Raw genomic sequence first — 10,583 nt, 5'->3', positions numbered from 1 at the left:
ATTGCATCTTCGCCCTTCTACACCCTTCCACTTGATTTGATCCCCATCCCCAACAATTCAAGTACAAGCTACTTCATATTTTTTAGGTTACCTAATAAGTTCGTGGCTCAAAGAATCACACCATTGCAATCGTCCCCTGTATAGTCCATTGTTTGTCAATACATTTGTTCATAGTCACCTGTGATCCAGCAGGTCTTTATATATATATTTGTAAAATGGTACTCTATTCCACATTCCTCATTTCAATCAGCTTCTAGGTATTCATGTTAGACATTCAACTATATCAGAATAGAAGGGGCTGAGCATGTGGCTTAGGGGTAGAACGCTTGCCTAGCAAGTAAGAAGCACTAGGTTGACCGACTCTGTATCACATACACAGAAGACTCTGCAAGTGATTCTGTGGCTGCAAGTGGTAGAGTGCTAGCTTTGAGAACAGAGAGGCTCAGGATAGAGCCCAGGCCCTGAGTTCAATCCCCAGGACTATCAAAAATGAACAAAGAATCATGAAAGAAAAAGGAAGAGAGACAGAAAGAAATAGAGAAAGAAAGAAAAAAGAAAGAAAGAAAGAAAGAAAGAAAGAAAGAAAGAAAGAAAGAAAGAAAGAAAATAAACATTATATGGAATGTTTTTGGATCAAAGAACAATAGAGGCTCCTCTTCCAAGATCACTGGAGAAAAATCCACAGAAGTCATCCTGGTTGGTGAAACTCAATCTCATCCAATCAATAAAGAAACACCCATGTATACTTTCTTTATTAATAAAGAAATAGTGACATTTTCTGAAGATATGATCCTTGTAAATGTTCTGGAAAACATAGACAATTGGTTTCTCACCCTTAATTAATACAGATAATTCAGCACTAGAAAATACTATGCTGAGCCGTCTATCTCTAAGGAGATTTTATTTCTTCATCCTGGTTCTTCTTCCTGGTTTTCTAATTCCCATCCTGGTTCCTTCCTTTTCTTCCTTTCTTCCTTCTTTCCTTCCTTCCTTCCTTTCCTCTTTCTTTCTTTCTTTCTTTCTTTCTTTCTTTCTTTCTTTCTTTCTTTCTTTCTTTCTTCCTTTCTGTGTGTATGATAGCTGAAGGATTTGTATTCAGAATCTGGGAACTTCACTGAGATTTCTCTTCTCTTTCTACCCCTTGAGTCACACCTCTACTTTTGGCTCCTTGATGATTAATTGGAGGTAAGTTTCTCATGGCCTTTGTTGCCTCTGTTGGCTTCGAACTGGGATCCTAAGATCTCAGTGCCTTGAATAGCTAGGAAAACAAGTGTGACCCATAGGTACACAAAATAAACTATACTTTAAGAAAACAATCACTCATTATATGGCTTTTTTTCCTATAACCTGGAGTTCCTTTCATTTAGTGTCATAATATATGGCCTTATGTATCTAGGTTTTGCTCTATTTTAAATCTCTGCCAGGAGATCCCAAGGTTTCTACTGATTATTTCTCATCTCTTTTGCTATCCCTTGGTTATCTCATATTGTTACAGTATTTTACCTTATTATCTAATATATTGTATATATGCTTAGTTAGTTATTTGACATCAGATAGGGAACAGGGCAAAAAAGGTAAGGGGTGGAAGTGGGGGGAGTGAAATGGGGACCCAAACATGAAAAAGGGTATAAATGTTTGTGAATAATGTACCTTCTATCTAGAGAATTTAATGTAACCCTTCTTTTATTTACAATAAAAATAGATGAAAAAGTAAACAAAACGTTTTTCCAGTACTCAACCTAAATGCCTCAAGTGGGAGAGCACTGTACTTGAGAATAAGAGGCCTAGGGACAGTGCACAGGCCCCAAGTTTAAGCTCCACAGCTGAAAAAAAAACACAGCTTTCCCTCTTCAGAATGGATTATGCAGGGCTGAGAGCATGCTTAGGTGGTACAGTGCTTGCCTAGCATGCACAAAGCTATGGGTTTGATTCTTTGATACCACATTGAGAGAAAAAGGAAGAAGTGTCTATGTCTCAAGTCGTAGAGCACTAGCCTTGAGAAAGCCCAAGGACAGTGCCCCAGAGTTCAGTTCAGGCTCCAGGATTGATAAAGAAGAAAAGAGAAGAAAAGAAAAGGAAAAAAAATCTCACAGAATGTATTCTGTATAGGTGGACATGGAGGATTTCCAGCTGCAGGATCATATGGTGTTGGAGATTTAATGAGATGCCAGAAGACAGGCTGATGACAGGTGCTCCTACAATCATGGATCCTGACTTGCAGAACTCACAATTTGAAAAATTAATCCAAATCTTACAAATCCCAATCAAGTCACTAACATCGATGAGAGGTAAAAAAATGTCCCAAACAATAGATTTTATATTTGTCCTCTGGAAAGCAAAGTTCCCAAGTTCTATGCCTAGATGACAGCATCAAAAATATGGCTAATTGGGGCCCGGAATTTGCCCTGGTGATGGACTGTTTGCCTAGCATACATGAAAATCTGGATTTGATTCCTCAGTAGAAAAAAAAGTTGGAAGTGGTGCTGTGGCTCAAGTGGCCTTGAGCTCTAGCCTTGACAAAGCCCAAGGACAGTGTCCAGACCATGTGTTTAAGACCCAGGACTGGCAAAATGTGGCAAATTATAGCATATAGAGGAATGCAATTCCAAGGTGTAAGACTTTTGAGTACTCCCCAGACAATTTAACAACAAAAATATTCTGAATATCACTGTCTTGAGTGGGGTTCCATTAGGAGGTACAAGAATGAATGGAAACAAGGAGCCAGAGGAGAAGGCAGTCATGATAATCCATGTTCATGTGTGTAAAAAATCAAATACGGATTGCAATGTGCACATTGGTGAAAGGGTAGGTGGAAGAGAAGAATGATGGAAGAGATGAATCTGATGAGGATACTTTGTACAAGTGTATGGACTTGCTAATCTGAAATGTGTTTCTACAAGGAAGTTAAAAAAGTGTTAAAGAGATAAAGTAGCTTAGTCAAATTATTAAATGATATAGTCTTTAACTATCATCAGTGACTTCTTTGAAATACAAACTATTGTAAAACTGTTTCAGTCAAGTATGTGTGGAGAGGCAAGCACACAAATGATATCAGCACACATTCTTCTCCCGATAATTAAAGAAAATACATTTTACATTATTGATCTTACATCATGTTATTTGTCTCAAACATATTCTCTAAATCAATAAACCTTCTGTAACATAACACAGCTTATGTACTCACTTTCCTACCCCGTCTCAAATAATAATCATTTAATGGTTTCTATGAAGAAAACAGGTTTAGCTGTGTGCCTGTGGTTCACACAGAATAGCCAAGAGACTCAGGATCAGAGACCTGAGAATTTCAGTTTCATAGCCATCTAGGGCTGGAAAGTCCATCAGAATTTGAGCTACAATTAAAGATACACACACACACACACACACACACACACACACACACACACACACACACACACACACACACCAGAAGTGCAGTTATGCATGAAGTCGTAGAAGAATAGACCTGAGCGAAAAAGCTCAGGGACAGTGTCCAGACTCTGAGTTCCAGCACCAGCACTGCTTCAAACAAACTAACAAAAAAATAAGGAAACCTCAAAAACAACACCCACCTTACTTTTGATAGTCAGGAACTAGAGGCTCACCCCTGAAATCTGGGCATCTGGCTCGTCCTGTTCTTTAACAAGCACTAGATCCTAGCCAGTGGTGTGGCTCACGCCAATAATCCCGGCTATTCGAGTGGCTTAGATCTGTGGATTAAGGTCCAAAACCAGCCGGGCACAAAAGGACTTGAGACTTTTATCTCAAAATTACCTCTAGAAAATGTTGGGCTTTGGTCAAAGGTGGGCTTGGACTTGATCTAAAGAGCTCAGGGAACGAACTCACGCTGAGTTCATCGCCTTGAACCACAATAAAAATCCCTGGAACCTATGTATAAAATAACTAAAAACAACGTGTTGGTCGTAAATCATTTGCCAAGAAATGAGAAAGCCCTAAGTTCAAACACCAGTGCAACCAAAACCAAAATAATCTGTTTTTCTCCAATTTTATTCAGGTAAAATATCAATGACAGAAACGTCATATCTCAACCACTGTAAAATTTAGTTGGAATATCATCTCCAGGCATGTGTCATCTTTACAAATTAAAATTTTAAGCATTAAAACAGTTGAATCCCTACTCATGAATATCCTTGACACAGCCAGGAATTTTCTCAGGTACTCCTGTGTCATCAATTATACTGATGAAACCAGACAAATACAAAGAATGTGCAGAGACAGGTAGGGATTTACAGGAATTTGGGTTAAACTTTTTCCAATGCAAAACCATATTACAGATGGATTTCCTACATCCTGATATCAGCTCCTGGTTTGAACAGGCTGATCAGGACATTTTTGAGGTCCCTGTCCTCAGGCTGTATATGAAGGGGTTCAGGAAAGGAGTGACCACAGTGTACATCACTGAGGACACAGCACTGCCCCTGAAAGAATGTGACACAGCTGAATCAACATAAACACCCAATGATGTCCCAAAGAATAAACACCCCACTGACAGGTGAGAGCCACAGATGGAGAAGGCTTTGTACTTCCCTCCTGATGATGGAATTCGCAGCACTGAAGAAATAATTTTATAGTAAGAGAGAAGGATTCCAAAGATTGTAGGAAATCCATAAATGATAGCAACAACATATTTGAAGACATCATTTGAGATTGGGTCTCTACAGGAAAGATCCAGAATTTGAGAAGGGTCACAGAAGAAATTTGGGATTTCCAGTTCCTTGAAATCGGTCATCCTCAGTGCCATCCACACATGCAGCTGTCCTTCCAAGAAGCTGACAACAAGTGACAGCAGAACCAAGGAGACACAGAGACGAGGGTTCATGAGGAGAAGGTAATTCAGGGGGTGACAGATGGCCACAAAGCAGTCATAGGCCATCACAGTAAGAAACATAACATCCATAAAGCAAAAAAAGATGTAGACACATCTGTGTGAGGCAGCCTGCATAGGAGATGGCTCTGCTGTGACTCTGCAGGTTCACTAGCATCTTGGGCACAGTGGAGGAGATGAAGCAGATGTCATCGAAGGAGAGGATGGAGAGGAAGAAGTACATGGGGGTGTAAAGGTGGGGGTCAGAGCTGACATCAAGGATGATGAGCAGATTTCCGAGCACAGAGATCAGGTACATGGACAGGAAGAGCCCAAAGAGCATGGATTGTAATTTTGGATCCTCTGAGATTCTCAGGAGAAGGAAATCTGTAACGTGGGTTAGATTTTGTGCTTCTTTATCACCTGGACATCTGCTCAAAAACAAAAATGTCTTGATACAAAGGAAAACAATTACCCAGGTATTTTCAGCTCTAAATATTTGAAACTCAAGTATTTACAAGTTTGAACCATGTACCACATATGAAGTACAGTATACTAGGGTTTGTGAATTGTGGCAATGATTTACTTCTAGAATTTTTTCACTCTGTGATGCCTATTCCTGTCTTTTGGGTACATGTCTGCCCAGTGACACACAGCTGTGTTGGAAAGCCAAGAATGTAAAGGCTGGCTAGAGGAAGATCACCTGTCAGTACAGCCCACCCTTTTGTAGTGTGGGGGAGGAGGTTCCAGGGCAGCAGAAGGGATCTAAGAGTCTTACATGTTTATGATGCATGTCTCTGACTAGGGGCCTATTTTTTGGAGACAGAGCCCTGCCCTAGGTTCTTGGATGGCCATCCACTGACAGGGTGGGAGAGTGGGATTTTATATGTAGATTGAGATTCTGGGTTGTAATCTGGGCTGGAGGATTTCAGGAAGATTCCCCTGGGGGAAGAGCCAGCAGTAGTTCAAGCCTCTAGAGCAATATTGAGTTAGGAGAACAAAGCACTTTCCCATCCATTAGTGCAGTGAATATTTTTATCCCACTGAAAAGAGAATCCAATCCCATGTACAGTCACTCCTTATTCATCACTATTCTTTCATCAGGTAGGCAGGAATCTACTTCTGATTCCTCTGGACTTGCCTCTTCTGATATTATGGCATTTGTAGGGAAATGGGCAGGCCTGGAAATGTGATATTGAGTGAAATAAGTCAGGCTCACAGAAACAAAAGGTATTTGTCCTTCTCTAAACCATAGAAATTAAATCTCAATTTTCAGGATATATGAATACACATTGGGTCATGTGGATCAATGCACAGACAAATTGAGTAAAGTGTGTCAGGAAAAGATTCTGACGGAACAACTCCTCTCTATAATTTAACCATATGAATAGGAGGAAGCTGAAACAGCCTGCTTCTAATAAATATACAGTGTTCCAGGGGCAGGTGGCTCACACCTCTATTCCTAACTATTACAGAGTCTGAGGTCTGAGATTCACAGGTGGAAGCCAGTCTGTGGCAGGGAATTCTGAGAGACTCTTGTTTTCAATTAACTAGCAAAAAGCAGGAAGTTAGGAGGAGGCAAAATGAAAGGACCTCCAGGAACTTAGGAAAGTGGTTTGAACCATTTATATGTTGCGACATTTGGTGACCCACAAATGACAATGAAAAGCACAGGAGGTATAGAATTCTCCATTACATATACTGCTACACCTAACTTTCAACCCCTACCTGCAAATTCACTGAAATACACTTTCCAGACTCCTTCTGTGTAAGGTTTTATAAGAACATCCTCACTACTTGTGAAGCCCAAACCATCCTACCTGTCTTCATGCTGCAGAGAAGACATTCCGTCACCACCCATCCCACCTCACTCTATTGTTTAAGCTGCTTCCCTCTTCAGCTATGGCCCAGGTAGACAGATCTGAGCACCCCAGATCTGGTGCCCAGCATAAGTCCAGCCTCTGTCCTCAGGAAAGAGATGAAGACACAGAAGGAACAGAGATGGTGTTGATGAGGAGACAGATATAGGACCAGTGTCCTGGAGACAGGAAAGGGACGATTCATCCTTGGCTTCTACATGGCCATGAAGGATTAATACCCAGAGGTCACAATTAAGCAAACTGTGTGTATTAATAGGCCAAGTCTCTGGACATTTCCAACACAGGGATGGCAGAATCATGAAAACAATACATGACATGTGGCCAGCAGTGTGGCCTAGAGTAGTGTCCTCGCCTATTATGCACAGAGCCCTACATTCGATTCCCTTGAAACTCATAAACAGAAAAAATAAACCAGAAGTTGTGCTGTGACTCAAGTCAAAGAATGGTGTCATTGAGAAAAATGTGTTCAAGGACAATGCCCTGGCCCTGAGCTCAAGCCTCTGGACTGGCAAAAAAAGAATAGAATTTTAAGTAGTTGTGCACTGGTTTCTTCATTACCATATTAATATTAATTTCTTTTACCTAGAGGTTACAGTTTGACATATCATTGTGAGTAAAATGTATTTTGGTTGTTGACACCCTTTCTGTCTCCCCAACTGTCCCAACTTCAACAATATCTTCAATATTCTATTTTTTTAAAAAAGATAAACATTTGAATTACATTGAAATAATTGTCCAATGAGTTTCCACTCAATAAATCAGTTGATGAACACAACGCATCTTGATCCTTATCAACACTTTCATTCTCCTTCATTCTACTCAAACTCCCCTCCCTTAAATTGTCTTCAGTTTGAAGGGTATGTATAAAATCTTTAATAACATTTTCCCCCTTCTGTCTTCATTCTTCTATCATCTTCTGTCCTACCCTCTAGATTTCCATTACCACATTTTCTGATACACAAACATAATGATAAATTCTTCATTTTGTAGAAATAAATAGGGGGTTTTATTAAGACATATGTCACGGTCCTTCTACTATAATACGAATATGTGCTCTCAAGTTTGACCTTAATATGGGGGAGAAGTCAAAGCTTTGTGTTGTATGATTTCTCACAGGAAATGGAAAGAAGCAGATGGGTCATTAAAAAGTTAGGAGCGAGGAGAGAGTGAAGGCACGAGTAGGGGAAGGTGACATTTTTGGAGAAGTGACATTGATGGACATATATTATATTCAAAAACTGCTTTGGTAACTGTCAAATCCTTAGTACAACTACTTAAAATAATAATAATAATAATCATCATCATCATAATCATAATAATGAAAATAAAACTTGTCAGTGGCGGAAGATGGCGGCGGTTCAGTGTGAGTCTTTCTGTGCTCTCTCCAAGATACCAGGTCTAGAATCATAGGGGAAAGTTCATACCCAAAGACCAACATTAAGTAAGCTTTAGTACCACAGTGATCTCAGGCAGAGAGGAAAAAGGCAGAAAACTGAAGCAAGAAGACAGTGGGGAGCAACGCCAGCTGCTCAGAGCCAACACGGAGACAAAGCCTTTCTCCTTAACCTGAGCACACAGCTCTTCTTGGCAGCATAGACCAGTGCCAGACAGAGCCAGACAGAGCCTGCACAAGCCCTGAGACATCACCCAGCCGTGTCACGGAACTGCGAGCTTCACGGAACCAGTGAGGAGCATAGAGAATATCTATATATTTTCTATAAACCTATGTTAGCCATTTATATTTTTATACTTGTGTTCATTTGTATGTTTATACTTGTATTTCCTTAACTTGCCTTTCTGCTTCTGTATATCTGCTTGCTAAAACCCTGAGAAATGCAACTGCTGTCCTTGTGGCTAATCTACAACCACCCATTTGTCCTTGGTTCCCAGACTGAGCTACACTGTAGTAAGGAGTATACACATTCCAAGCCGGGAGCTAGAGATAGTAGCCATCTGGTACCTACAAGGTCGGACTTTACAGGGCCAGCAAACTAGTGCAAATGTCAACCAATCACAAGTCCGTTACCATGGAAATCCCCCTCGACTCATATCTGGCAGAAAACCATCCTCTTAAAATGACAGCCAGCTAGACTGACCAATGATTGGCCATGACCCCTTTCCTGCTTTGTATTGCACCAATCATTTAATGGAATTATAGTATAAATTTCCTGCGTGGCGTATTTATTTGTTGCTATTACTTGCTGGGGCCTTCCCCCTACCAAAAAAATGTATAAAAGCGGCTGTAGCCTTGTGCTCGGGGGCTCTGGTCTGCACTCGACTATCAGTGCACAGAGACCTGTGCTCGAGCTCATCAATAAATGACTCATTGCAATTTGCTTTGACCTTTGGTTTCTGGCTATCGGGGGGTGGAGGAGGCTTCAAGTTTCTGGGCACAATACCAGGAAACCCATCAATTTTTGAGTACTTCCATAGAAAGACATTGGGAAGGAATCCTCTTCTCCACCAGCCTAGAGCAGCGCCATCGTGACTGCTGGCAAAGACAGCCAAAACAACTGTAGACTGAGAAGTGGTGCTGGCAGCGCCATCATTCAAAAGGGCAAATGTATTCCCAGAGGCAGCTTGGCTGGATGTCTGTTCCTGGCGCTATGGGAAGTCCTGGGCGTGGCCCGTGTCCTCGTAAACAAAGCCCCTCACGAAGCCACTGTTTTGTTTTTTGTTTCCTGCCCAATCAACAAACTGATCAGAAAAACCACAAAGCCAAATTGCAAGAGAAAAGACTTTTTGAAGGTTTTGGATCCTGAATTTAGTGGAGATAAAATTTTTCTATCCTGTACCCCACAAAAATACAAACTAAAGATTAACATTTTTTTTTGTTTACCAGGAGTGCGGCCCCACCCATGGGAGGGAACTTGCACTAGCATCGGGGGCTGGTATCCGGCTAAGCTGCCTCTGGGAAAACCTTTGCCCTTTTGAATGATGGCACTGCTAGCACCACTTCTCAGGCTCCAGTTGTTTTAGTCGTGTCTTTACCACCAGTCAAGATGGTGCTGCTTTCAGCTGGTGGGGGATGGGATTCCTTCCCAATGCCATTCCATGGAGGTATTCACAACTTGATGGGTTTTCTGGTTTTGTGAAGCTGACAGGTCCGCGACATGCTGGATGACCACTCTGGCCTTGCACAGGCTTGGTCTGGCTCTTTCTGGAGCTGGCAGGTGTGAGCTGCCTAGAAGCCCTGTCTGCTCAGGTTCAGGAGAAAGGTTTTGTCTTCACAGTGGCTCCAAGCAGCTGGCTCTGCTCCATGCTGTCTTCTTGTGCCGGTTTTCTGCCTTTTTCTCTCTGACTTAGATCTCCATGGCAATAAAGCGAACTTAGGATTGATCTTGCGGTATGAACTTTCCCCTGTGATGCCAGAACTGGTATCTTGGAGAGAGCACAGAAAGACTCAACACTGAACCGCTGCCATATTCTGCCAACGACAAGTTCTTTTATCCCTATTATTATTATTATTTTTAAGTAGTTGTACTAAGGATTTGAAAGTTACCAAAGCAGTTTTTGAATATAATATATCTTGGTCAAAGTCACTCCTCCCATATTATCACCTTCCCCTACTCACCCCTTCACTCACTCTTCAAGATTTTGTGGGATATACATTGGATGCGTGTCTATATTCTCCCCATATTTTTCTCCTCATCTATCCCTAGACACCACCCAAACCCTGTCACTACCCATTGCCTGATGTTAATTTCTCTGAACCTAGATTTTGCCTTTCTATCGATTTACACCATTTGAGATCTTCTTGAATCTTCCATATATCAGTGAATACATTTGTATACAAGATCATACCACCTGATGTATTTACTAAGGAGTTTGTGAGCTAAATGTACCTTCCACATACAAGGGAAAACATGGATCCTGTATCT

At 41.2% G+C, this 10,583-nt stretch overlaps 1 pseudogene; it reads right to left on the bottom strand.

Annotated features, from left to right (window-relative positions):
- Window positions 1–4,339: 4,339 nt before the first annotated feature.
- On the bottom strand, window positions 4,340–6,668 carry LOC150068211 (olfactory receptor 7E24-like; annotated as a pseudogene).
- Between the last annotated feature and the right edge of the window lie 3,915 nt (window positions 6,669–10,583).

The sequence above is a fragment of the Megascapheus bottae genome, chromosome 1 (genome assembly GCF_031878675.1).
Source record: "Megascapheus bottae isolate mThoBot1 chromosome 1, mThoBot2.hap1, whole genome shotgun sequence".
In the NCBI taxonomy this organism is placed as follows: Eukaryota; Metazoa; Chordata; class Mammalia; order Rodentia; family Geomyidae; genus Megascapheus; species Megascapheus bottae.
Note: the sequence above shows the minus strand (reverse complement) of the source record. Positions and strands in the feature narration are given on the sequence as shown.